Source organism: Stomoxys calcitrans, chromosome 3 (assembly GCF_963082655.1).
Source record: "Stomoxys calcitrans chromosome 3, idStoCalc2.1, whole genome shotgun sequence".
Lineage (NCBI taxonomy): Eukaryota > Metazoa > Arthropoda > Insecta > Diptera > Muscidae > Stomoxys > Stomoxys calcitrans.
This window is the reverse complement of record NC_081554.1, coordinates 18,363,188-18,376,711: the sequence shown is the minus strand read 5'-3', so window position 1 is coordinate 18,376,711 and position 13,524 is coordinate 18,363,188. Positions and strand designations below refer to the sequence as shown.

The 13,524-nt window shown below is 38.7% G+C and overlaps 1 protein-coding gene across 1 annotated transcript in view; it reads right to left on the bottom strand.

Annotated features, from left to right (window-relative positions):
- The window catches only part of LOC106080951 (kinesin-like protein CG14535), a 436,783-nt gene that overhangs the window by 338,185 nt on the left and 85,074 nt on the right, over positions 1 to 13,524 (bottom strand). Inside the window, exon 3 of the mRNA XM_059365110.1 lies at positions 5,542 to 5,593. The gene's annotated coding sequence lies outside the window, so the exon portion shown is untranslated. The remainder of the gene's footprint in view (positions 1 to 5,541; positions 5,594 to 13,524) is intronic.

Here is a 13,524-nt window from a genome sequence, read left to right as displayed (position 1 = left end):
ATCGGTCTATATGGCAGCTATAACCAAATCTGGGCTGATCTGTGCCAAATTGACGAAGGATGTCTAAGGGCCTAATATAACTCACTGTTCCAAATTTCAGCAAAATCGGATAATAAATATGGATTTTATGGGCCTAAGACCCTAAATCGGCGGATCCGTCTATATGGCAGCTATATCCAAATCTGAACCGATCTGGACCAAATTGAAGAAGAGTATCGATGTGCCTAACACAACTCACTGTCTCAAATTTCAGCAAAATCGGATTATAAATGTGGCTTTAATGGGTCTAAGACCCTAAATCGGAGGATCGGTCTATATGGCCGCTATATCCAAATATGGATCGATCTGTGCCAAATTGACGAAGAATGTCGAAGGGCCTAACACAACTCACTGTCCCAAATTTCAGCAAAATCGAATAATAAATGTGGCTTTTATGGGCCTAAGACCCTGAATCGGAGGATCGGTCTATATGGCAGCTATATCCAAATCTGGACCGATCTGAGCCAAATTGACGAAGGGCCTAACACAACTTACTGATCCGAATTTCAGCAAAATCGGATAATAAATTTGGCTTTTATGGGTCTAAGACCCTAAATCGGCGGATCATTCTATATGGGGGCTATATCAAGATATAGTCCGATATAGCCCATCTTCGAGCATAGCCTGCTTATGCACAAAAAAAGAATCTGTGCAAAGTGTTAGCTCAATATCTCAATTTTTAAAGACTGTAGCGTGATTTCAACGGACAGACGGACGGACATGTCTAGATCGTCTTAGATCTCGTCAGTTTTTTATAACCTTAAATTTTGGCAAATTTAAAGCCGCTTAAATAGTCTCTCTCTCTTGTTCTCAAACCACAGTGCCTCATCTTCTATCCATATGAATGAGGAAAATTTGCTAATTCCTAATGCGCCTACATTCCAAGAGCATGTCTCTCCTACCAACAGCATCTGTTCCGTTTTTGCCATGGGCAAAATTATGAGAATAGTTCTACATAAAACGTTTCTGTTCATCTTTGCCTGCCATCCACACCTAAATACCTTCGCACACACAAAGTGTCCCCCACCTCCTTCCAAAGTCCTCATCATTTGCAGCACATTTGTCTTAAAGTGAATGTGTTCTTAATGCTGCAAGAGGAGTCCTACTTTTTCCCAATGGATTTTTCACGAGCATTTAAAAAATGTTAGAACACACACACACACACACATACCGATAGACAGACTTCCTCGGTGTTCTTTCCCCCAGGGCGATTCGAGTGCAGAGTGAACCAGCCTAAAACAACAAAGTCTGGAAAAGAAAAATAAACATCAAAGCGCATTGGAAATAGAAAAAAAAAACAGAAAAACAATAGCAACCCACCGTCTCACACATGCCATAGACAGACAGATGGCTGGGCAAGTAGGGAGTAGAGCAGTAAATGTATGAAAAAACTTGGCCATAGTAAAACTTAAACGGAAAATTCATTATCTTGCGGTTGGCCAAAAGCCTCTTGCCTCTGCGTCGAATAGACGAACTGCACAAATAGCCCAAAAGCTTTTGGCAACTCAAATATCTTGCCAATATAGACCTCCCCCACCCCAGATGCTTCGTGTTTGCTGTGTTCACATGTAAATCGCTAACATGGCCATATAAACGCCTTTATTTTGGTTCTTTTTTTTTTGGTTAGATTGGAGCTGTTTGTCGCGTATGGCTTTGTTTTTTTATACGCAGTTGAGTTTTTTTTCCTCTGTGTCAACGCCACCAAATGCTAGCCAATGCCAATGGTCTAAAAGTTAATTTAAAGTTATGATCTTGGCGGCATAAAGTCAATGAAAACAAAACTTACACTGACTCACATGCAAGAGTTGAGTGTACATAGGAAATGCATTCAAGGGTGTAATCACACCAAGAAAAAAATTATTCAAACATTTTGAAAAATTTGCGAAGCTGAATTTTCATTGGCATTGGTTAGGTGAAGTAAATAGTCCAACAAAAAGATGAATGTCATATGTGGTCGATGTGAAACACCCCTAAAACGGCACTACAGACAATACAATATGGGCAATGGACTAAGTATGAGGCAGTCGCTGCGGCTATGAGACATAAGGCGATAGGATAATGGAAAGAAAGTAGGGCCAGGGCATACCATCCCGAGATTATGGAGCTTTCGATAGGAAAGTTGAATGTATTGGAAAATTCTTCTGGACGGATACCCAAAATGATTTGAGGTAGAATGGGAGACATTGAGTCTAGCGTCACAGTCTTGGATTGGTGGAACTTTGGTATTGTCATCTGGTTAATCATGCTACACGAATGATCACAAGTGAGTTCGCGCTAAGTTCGCCCTGGCCGAATCTTATATACCCTCCACCATGGATCGCATTTGCCGAGTTCTTTGTGCGGTATCTCTTTCTAGGCAAATGAAGGATAAAAGAAGAGAATTGCTATGCTATTGGAGCAATATCAAGTTATAGTCCGATTTGGACCATAAACGAATTGAATGTTGAAGACCACAGCAGAAATCTTTGGGTAAAATTTCAGTCCATTCGGATAAGAATTGCGCTCTGTAGGGGCTAAAGAAGCCCAATCGGGAGATCGTTTTATATGGGAGCTGTATTAGGCTATAGATCGACTCAGACCATATTGAACGCGTATGTAGAAGGCCAAGGGAGAAGAAGTTGTACAAAATTCCAGTCAAAATTGCGGACTCTAGAGGCTCAAGAAGTCAAGATCCCAGATCGGTTTATATGGCAGCTATATCAGGTTCTATACCGATTTGCACCATACTTAGCACAATTATTGGAAGTCATAACAAAACACCTCATGAGAAATTTCAGCCAACTAAGATGAGAATTGCGTACTCTATTGGCTCAAGAAATCAAGATCCATGATCGGTTTATATGACAGCTATACCAGATTATGAACCGATTTGAATCGTTCTTAACACAATTGTTGAAAGCGATACCAAAACACTACGTGCAAAATTGCGTGCAAATCGGATGAGAATTGCATTCTCTAGAGGCTCAAGAATTCAAGACCAAAGATCGGTTTATATGGCAGCTATATCAAAACATAGACCGATTTGAAACATACTTGGCGAAGTGATACCAAATTACTACATGCACAATTTCAGCCAAATCGGATGAGAATAGCGCCCTCTAGTAGCTGAAGAAATCATGATCCAAGATCAGTTTATATGGCAGCTATATCAGGTTATGGACCGATTTGAACCATTCTTGGCACAGTTGTTTAAATTCATAACAAATAACTTCATGCACATTTCAGTAAAATCGGATGAGGATTGCGCCCTCTAGTGGCTCAAGAAGCCACTTCTTGAACCACTAGGGGGCACACTGCTCTTTTATTTGGCTGAAATTTTGCATGATGTGTTTTGTTCATACACTGTGCTAAATATGATTCAAATCGGTTTATAACCTGATATAGCTGCATTATAAACCGATCTTGGGTCTTGATTTCTTGAGCCTCTAGAGGGCGCAATTCTGATCCTACTTGGCTGAAATTGTCCACGTAGTGTTTTGGTATCACTTCCAACAAGTGTGCTAAGTATGGCTCAAATCAGTCCAAAACCTGATATAGCCGCCATATAAACCCATCTCTCTAGTAGGCTTCTTGAGCTTCTAGAGGTCGCAATTCTTCGATTTGGCTTACATTTTGCACATATCGTTGAGGAATGACTTCCAAAAACTCTGCCAGTTCATAACCTGATATAGCCGCCATATAAACCCATCTCTCGTTTAGGGGTTAAATGAAAGGTATTTGAGTTTAGACAACTAATTTGATATCCAATTTTGAGGCCAATGCCAATATGGGGTACAAATAATTGATATTTGAGAGTAGAGAACTATGTTGATATATTTTCCAAAAACACCCCTAAATCGAGCATATTTACCGACCACGTCAATGTGGGACTCAAATAAAGGTATTTGAGAATATAAAACGAATCTGATATCCAAATATGGGACCATATTTGGGCACAGCCCCTTTTTCAAAACACCCCCCAAAGAGAACAAATTTTGGGGCCAAGTGTTTAAAGACGCCTCATCTCATAAACTCCTCTTAAACCAATGGGTTTTAAAAATGGTATTTGAGCGCGATGCTGATATTTTTTTCTGAGCCAAGTGTCTAGGGGACCACCTCACCCCCGAAAAACCCCAAAATCGGACATCATGACAATATCCGGCTGAAATAAAGACTTTTGAGAATAGAGTATATCAAACACCCAAACGTTAATGACCCTAAACCCTCCGAGCGAATTCAGACTATTTTCGTAGCATGGTGCAGACGGCGCAGCGGAGCGGGCCCGGTTCGGCTAGTAATATGTATAAAGCTAATTATCCTGAGTTAATTTAAAAAAAAATTTTTTCTCTCAGTGTAAAGTGTGGCTCCCCTATTATTAGTGACCATGTTATTCGAAACAGAAACGTTTGTAAACAATTTGCAGTCATTAGCTTTCTGGTGGCGGTAGAAGTGGTGGCAGCATGGTTGTGTGGTATATCAAGGCATATAACATAACCAATGGATGCTGGTTCGATGTTCAATGTTTTGGGCAACCATGAATCCACCAAACCAGCGAATAGCATTAAAAATTATTAACATTGCATTTTATCAGCATAAATCTTTGGCTATGGTTTGAAATTAGTAATTTTTTCGTTTTGTTATTATTCACTTCTGTAATCTTTTTGATTTACATACAATTAATTTTTCTATTGTTTTGGGTTTTAATACTTTTTTCTTCCTAATTTTTCCTCTTTGTTTTTGCTTACATTAACATTTTTCTTCAATTCCAATTGGAAGATTGAGATGTTACACAGACAATTGAATCGATTAATACCATTTCGAAATGTGGTACAAAGCAAATGGATGATTGGTGGTTAGATGGTTGGTTATTCGCTTGTTTGGTTGGCATGGGGTCCCTAGTCATTAGTTTAAGTGAGACCTTATTCGAATGGAAATTACTCTATGAATTATGGTCTATGATGAATGCAAGCAATTTGCATCCAATTTGGAGCACTTTGTGTTTGTTGTAAGAGCCAGTGGATCTGATGCTGGTGATGTTGGCTATATGGAGTTGGTATAGAGTTTTGGTTAGGATTGCTTAAAGGGTGATGGGATGACTAAGAAGTTATAGTTTTATTATAAAATAGCATTACGGAGTTTTAAAGTCTATAGGAACATTGTTTGGGCTGTATCGAAAAGTGAGATAGTGTGGTAGTTTCGTTAATACGACAAATAGTTTGATTCAAGCCAATCATATATTTGTTAATAAAGGGATTATTTCCAGTTTTAGAAATGGTAAGGGTGATCCATCTATAATAAATGGCTTCAATTATGAATTACACCTAAACCTTAATTGATAAGCTTTTAACCAGTATTAGCACATTATTGTCAAAAAGCTTTGTATCACATTGTAATATGGAAAAATAATTAAAATAATATATGTTCAAAAAAAATTAATAATAAATAAAAAAGAAAAAACTACAAAAATCGTTTATTATGCTTAAAATCTAAGTACTTTAAAAAATTTTCATAGTTTCCACTTACCTCTACATTTCCTCAAGCTTTCGTATTTCCTGTTATTTCTTGTGTATTCGATCTGTAAAAAAGAAATGTTTGCTTTAATACAAAAAGCCATAAAAAATTTGAGAAAAATATTTTCTTTCCTTAGCATTCCAACGGAAATCAAAATGTCTAAAAGTTGCCTCTATAAATCCCATAATTTTCTGTTAAATCTCACAGAAATGTTTAAAAGCATGCCAATCAATTTTGTTCCAATCACAATATACAAATCCCTATGAATGTTGCATTTTCAAAGAATTTTTTTTTTTTTTGGGAAATTTGTAGCAGCTACTCCAGCTTCTCCATTGGACATCTTTGGGCAAATATAGCCCACACTATTTCTCCTTTGTGGCATATCTTTAGCTGTTGCTAACATTTTAACATTCGGATTATTTGTAATCCATCATGGGATTAAAGATGAAGTAAAAATCACAACAAGCCCTCCGCAAAGCTACCGACCAAAGACACAAACGATTTGAACTATGAACAAATGAACGAAATCAAAGGAAATCAGCAATGCATGACATGATGATGATAAATCTGCCAACTGCTGGTTGCATTGCAAAATAGAGTTAGGAAATTACACTAGACTGCAAATAGTTTGGAAAAGGTGAGTGTTAAGTCACTATACATATTTTTTTTTTTGTAAATAAAACTTCTAATATTTAATTTGATGTTATTTGAGTTAATAAATACTTTTGACATTTTATAACAATTGAATTAATTTTTTAATTCTTTTTTCTTTGTTATTTCATAATAATTAGTGACGTAGCGAGAGCCACCTTATTCTTGTTTCCCTTTGTTATTCTATTTCGTCTGCTTTGAATTCGCCCTAAAAGAGTAGTATAACATTGTTTTTGTCAAGTTCATCAGCAGTTGAACACACATATGTACATACATACTTATGTATATTCGTTTTTTGGCACATAAGTACGCACATGAAAACGCATATTTTTCCATCGTTCGGCTTCTGTTTGTCGCTCCTCTGCTGTGAATGTAAGAAATGAGTACCGCTAGCCCTTTGGTGGTTTGCTTGCAGTGCGTTTGAAACATTCAAAGAAAAAACAAGTGTTTGATTTGGTAACAGCCTGGGAGGCAAATTACAAGAAAGCTTAAATTGAAGTGGTTGGTGTAATTACTATACAAGTTAAAGAAATACGTTTCTATGAGACAAGATAAAACTGAGCAAAGTAAATAAATGCAATTTTGTAATATAAATAAAGGCCGTAACTCAAAATAACGACACCTATTGCTGGAGACGAAGTTCAAGAAGTAAGAAAATAGCTTACTCTGGTGAAGGTCAATTGTTCCTGGGACAACATTAAAAACATCGCTGCCATAAAGAGCCAACAGTGCAGACCAGCGGTAAGAGACAAACATTAGAAGAGGACTCGGAGACAATTCTGGTTCACAGAGTAAGAACATTAACATACTCAAGTCGACCCTTGAGTTAGGAATTTGCCTAGTCGCATACTGGACAAATTCCAGGGTTGTCAAAACAGGCAATCCTCAAACAGAGAGTACATGGTGAAACAAGTATAGAGATATTGTTTGGATGAAAATTCTAAATAAGAGCTAAGTTATTTGACGAAAAATGTGTTTAGAATCATTAGACGTCTTCACATGCAGGCCGAGAACATTAAATCGGACAAGTATTTCTATAAGACAGATGTGGTTAAGAGCAGAGTGAACGTCTAATACAAAGTCCTATGTTTTTTATTCGGATGGATAAAAAAAAGTTATTTGATCCACACAAGAACATCTCCCTTTTCCAACATTTGTTTCTTGGAGCCTCAACAAGTTTTCCCCCACTCGAGATAAGAGACTCGTTCGATGAACGGAATAACGAAAAAGAAAAAGTCTTTGGAATGAAACTGCGGAGAAAAAATCCACTACAGGCGCAACGGAAAAAAATGCATAAAACGAACCAAAATTTCCAAATTTTGGTTCGTTTCTTCCAGCAGAAGAGAACCGTATGAACGAACCAGCGGATGAAAAATCCTACGAATAGAAGACGGATGAAGCAAAGGAAGAAAAATCTAACGACGAAAAAAGTCACACATGAAACTCCTACGGAAGAACAAACAAGCGGAAGATAACTCCTACGGAATAAAAAATCAGCGGAAGAGAAGACGGACGAAGCAGCAAAAGAGAACCCTACCGACGAACCAGTGAAAGTGAAAAATTCCTACCAAAAGAAAATGGACGAAGCAGTGAAAGAACGAACCAGCGGAAGAAAAGTGCTATGTAAAGAAGACGGGCGAAGTAACGAATGAAACAACCTTCTACGGACGAGACAGATGACTAAATACGAAAACGAATGAAGCTGCGGAAGAGAACCCAACGGTAGAAACAATGCAAGAAAAATCCTACGAAGAGAAGACGGACGAAGCAAACTAAGAAACAAAAATATACGGAAGAACGAACCATCGGATAAAATCCCACGCAGTGAAGATGGACGAAGCAGTGGTAGAAAAGCCTGTTACGGTCAAAACACAGGGAAAATCCTACCACGAAAATTGAAAAAAAAAAATTAATGAGGAGTAAATCCTAAGGGAGAACGAACCACCGGACGAATACTTCTGTGAAGAGAAGACGGACAAAACAGCAGAAGAAAAATCCTAAGAAGACAAGACGGATGAAGCAGCGGTAAAAACCCAGAAAAAAATTGTACCACGGAAGAAAAATTCTACGAAGAAAGGCTGTTGAAGCAGCGGATGAAAATCATCTCGCAAGTATGGGCCAGTGGATTAAAAATCCTCCGAAGGACGAAGCAGAGGAAGAAGATCCTATAGAAGAACAAACCAGCGAAAAAATCCTACGAAGAGCAGATCGACGAGAAAGCAAGCAGAGCAGAGGAAAAATCTTACCACGAACGAAGCAGTAGAAGAAAACCCTACATGCGAACCAGTGGAAGAAAACTCCTGCGATGAGAAGACTTTCGAAGCAGAAAAGAAAATCCTTCGTAAGAACGATCCAGCGGAAGTAGAATCCTACGAAGCAAAGAGCCAGCGAAAGAAAAACAGACTAAGCAGCGGAAGAAAAGACTTTCAACGAAAGAAATATCAGAAGAAACTCCTAAGGAAGAACGAAAGAGAGGACACGACGGATAAAACAGCGGAAGAAAACCCGCGCCACGGACGAATCAAAGGAAAAAAATCCTACGACGAAGATAGCAATGGAAGAAAACAATCTCACAAACAGAAGGCGGATGAAGCAGCGAAAGAAACCCCTTCTACGGACGAAGCATGAAAAATTCTAAGAAGGGAACCGTACCGATGAACCAGTGGATGAAAAATCCGAGAAAGCGAAGACGGACGAAGCATCAGAAAAAAAATCCCACGACAAACAAAGTAACATAAAAAACATATACGGAAGAACGAACCAGCGAAAAATAAAAAGAGAACAGACAATAAAAGAAATATGTACGGCGAGAAAACGGACGGACCAGTGGAAGAAAAGTCGGCGAAGCAGCGGAAGAATGAGCCTTCTACGTACGAAGCAGAGACAAAAATCCTAAGACAGTTGAAGAGCAGAAGAAAACTTACAACAGACGAAGCACAATCAAGAAGCTCTTATAGGGGAGAAGTCACTGATTCAATAGCACGATCTACGCCCATCAACAATTCATTCCTAGCCAAATCATCGGATGCTTTGCTTCCTGCCACCCCTTGATGGACAGAGACCTAGCAGAGCCTCACAGCCTATGTCGTGGATTGAAGAAAATCCTTGCATGTTCAGAAATGCAAATAATTGGAAGAAATACGTACGACGAGTAAACGGACTAATCAGCGGAATAAAAGTCTACGACGGATGAAGCAGCGGAAGAAAAAGCCTACAACGGACGAATCAGAGAAAAAAATCCTACTACGAAGAAAGTAGCAGAACGAACCAGCGGATGAAAAATCCTACGAATAGAAGACGGATGAAGCAAAGGAAGAAAAATCTAACGACGAAAAAAGTCACACATGAAACTCCTACGGAAGAACAAACAAGCGGAAGATAACTCCTACGGAATAAAAAATCAGCGGAAGAGAAGACGGACGAAGCAGCAAAAGAGAACCCTACCGACGAACCAGTGAAAGTGAAAAATTCCTACCAAAAGAAAATGGACGAAGCAGTAAAAGAACGAACCAGCGGAAGAAAAGTGCTATGTAAAGAAGACGGGCGAAGTAACGAATGAAACAACCTTCTACGGACGAGACAGATGACTAAATACGAAAACGAATGAAGCTGCGGAAGAGAACCCAACGGTAGAAACAATGCAAGAAAAATCCTACGAAGAGAAGACGGACGAAGCAAACTAAGAAACAAAAATATACGGAAGAACGAACCATCGGATAAAATCCCACGCAGTGAAGATGGACGAAGCAGTGGTAGAAAAGCCTGTTACGGTCAAAACACAGGGAAAATCCTACCACGAAAATTGAAAAAAAAAAAATTAATGAGGAGTAAATCCTAAGGGAGAACGAACCACCGGACGAATACTTCTGTGAAGAGAAGACGGACAAAACAGCAGAAGAAAAATCCTAAGAAGACAAGACGGATGAAGCAGCGGTAAAAACCCAGAAAAAAATTGTACCACGGAAGAAAAATTCTACGAAGAAAAGGCTGTTGAAGCAGCGGATGAAAATCATCTCGCAAGTATGGGCCAGTGGATTAAAAATCCTCCGAAGGACGAAGCAGAGGAAGAAGATCCTATAGAAGAACAAACCAGCGAAAAAATCCTACGAAGAGCAGATCGACGAGAAAGCAAGCAGAGCAGAGGAAAAATCTTACCACGAACGAAGCAGTAGAAGAAAACCCTACATGCGAACCAGTGGAAGAAAACTCCTGCGATGAGAAGACTTTCGAAGCAGAAAAGAAAATCCTTCGTAAGAACGATCCAGCGGAAGTAGAATCCTACGAAGCAAAGAGCCAGCGAAAGAAAAACAGACTAAGCAGCGGAAGAAAAGACTTTCAACGAAAGAAATATCAGAAGAAACTCCTAAGGAAGAACGAAAGAGAGGACACGACGGATAAAACAGCGGAAGAAAACCCGCGCCACGGACGAATCAAAGGAAAAAAATCCTACGACGAAGATAGCAATGGAAGAAAACAATCTCACAAACAGAAGGCGGATGAAGCAGCGAAAGAAACCCCTTCTACGGACGAAGCATGAAAAATTCTAAGAAGGGAACCGTACCGATGAACCAGTGGATGAAAAATCCGAGAAAGCGAAGACGGACGAAGCATCAGAAAAAAAATCCCACGACAAACAAAGTAACATAAAAAACATATACGGAAGAACGAACCAGCGAAAAATAAAAAGAGAACAGACAATAAAAGAAATATGTACGGCGAGAAAACGGACGGACCAGTGGAAGAAAAGTCGGCGAAGCAGCGGAAGAATGAGCCTTCTACGTACGAAGCAGAGACAAAAATCCTAAGACAGTTGAAGAGCAGAAGAAAACTTACAACAGACGAAGCACAATCAAGAAGCTCTTATAGGGGAGAAGTCACTGATTCAATAGCACGATCTACGCCCATCAACAATTCATTCCTAGCCAAATCATCGGATGCTTTGCTTCCTGCCACCCCTTGATGGACAGAGACCTAGCAGAGCCTCACAGCCTATGTCGTGGATTGAAGAAAATCCTTGCATGTTCAGAAATGCAAATAATTGGAAGAAATACGTACGACGAGTAAACGGACTAACCAGCGGAAGAAAAGTCTACCACGGATGAAGCAGCGGAAGAAAAAGCCTGCTACGGGCGAATCAGAGAAAAAAATCCTACTACGAACAAAGTAGCAGAAGAAAACCTACGACAGGCGAAGCACCATCAAAAAGCTCGTACAGGAAAGGTGCCACCGATTTCATAACACGATATACGACGATCAGTGATCCATTCCTAACCATCTCATCGGCTGCTTCGTTCCCTGCCTGATGATGCGGGGCCTAGCAGAGCCTCACAGCCTATGCCGCGGCTTGAATAATCTCTTTGCATATTCTGACCAGCCTCAACCTCACAAGTCTCGACGCAACAGCCTTTAGCGCAGCCCAACTCTCCACATATATCATGACAGTATGAACGGGCCGCCACTCCCCCCACTTCCGCATAGTCTTCTGGGTCTTCAGAACCACGAAGAGCTCCGCCTTAATGACGCTGCACTCGCCAAAAGCCTGTATGATTCGTTGATTGCAATGAAGACTCCGGGACCGAATCCAATTTAGTTACCTTGGTGTATACAAAGGGTCCCGTGAAGGCAGTTTGCCAATAGATCGCTTTCCGGAAAAGATGACCAACTCTTCAACAAAGAAAGACTCCCCTGAGGCATAATCAGTAGTCGGCGATTAGCCAGTACTTGAAATTTTTTTGCAATAATTCTCTGAAAACCAGTGTTGACATTTCTAATACTCTGCGTAATGTTTGAGCAAAAATGTTTTGAATTTTCATTTCAAAGCAAGAAAAATGAATGTGGAATGAGTAAGAAGTATTAGAATGAATGAATTAAGTTGGCTGTTTGGTCGCCATAAACCACAGAAATCAAGGCAACCATTCATTTGAGCAACACCATGCTCTTGACTCCAACCTAAAACACCACCATTATCGATAAATTAAAACCAACTTCATGGTGGAGGATACAAATTTTCGGGTTGGAAAGTTTCTTTTAACCCCAGAGTCGCCTTGTCATGGAGATTGAATTACATGACAGATGACCATATTGGATGTTATGCTGATAAGACAAAAAAAAACAACAACAACAAAAACTTAAAGTTTGTTGGTTTTAAAAGGGAGAAGGCTGACAGGGAGGAGTAGGATGCTGATGATGCGGATAATGATAATGCAGCCTTGATGAGATTTTGCGTGCCTGTCATCCCAATGCCAACTAAAAGTATTGATTTCAACATAGACAAAAGCGACTATTTGAAATTTCGAAGCAGTTTGTTGTCAAGAACATTCACCACTTTCCCAGCCATTAACAGCAACTTAAGGTAAGCAAAGTGGCTAGAGCAGATCAAGCAAGAGCTGACACATGATACAACTTTCAGAGCTGTTTGGCAATAGGAAGCTGGGAGATGGATATCTTGAAATGTGGAACTTTTATAGTTGACGAAGGCAGCCAAGCACACAGAGGCGTAGAAAAAAAAGAAGGTTTTAAGCCTAATAAAACCAATTTCCGGAAATATTTACAACAAAAAAAAAAAATAATATAATGTTCGTGAGAACAATTTTCTATACAAAAAAAGCTCGTGAGAACATTTTTCTATAGAAAAAAAGTTCGTGAGACCATTTTTGAATAGAAAAATGTTCGTGAGAACATTTTTCTATACGAAAAAAGTTCGTGAGAAAATTTTTCTATACGAAAAAAGTTCGTGAGAACATTTTTCTATACGAAAAAAGTTTGTGAGAACAATTTTCTTATAGAAAAAAGTTCGTGAGAACATTTTTCTTATAGAAAAAAGTTCGTTAGAACATTTTTCTTATAGAAAAAAGTTCGTGAGAACATTTTTCTTATAGAAAAAAGTTCGTGAGAACATTTTTCTTATAGAAAAAAGTTCGTGAGAACATTTTTCTTATAGAAAAAAGTTCGTGAGAACATTTTTCTTATAGAAAAAAGTTCGTGAGAACATTTTTCTTATAGAAAAAAGTTCGTGAGAACATTTTTCTTATAGAAAAAAGTTCGTGAGAACATTTTTCTTATAGAAAAAAGTTCGTGAGAACATTTTTCTTATAGAAAAAAGTTCGTGAGAACATTTTTCTTATAGAAAAAAGTTCGTGAAAACATTTTTCTTATAGAAAAAAGTTCGTGAGAACATTTTTCTTATAGAAAAAAGTTCGTGAGAACATTTTTCTTATAGAAAAAAGTTCGTGAGAACATTTTTCTTATAGAAAAAAGTTCGTGAGGACATTTTTCTTATAGAAAAAAGTTCGTGAGAACATTTTTCTTATAGAAAAAAGTTCGTGAGAACATTTTTCTTATAGA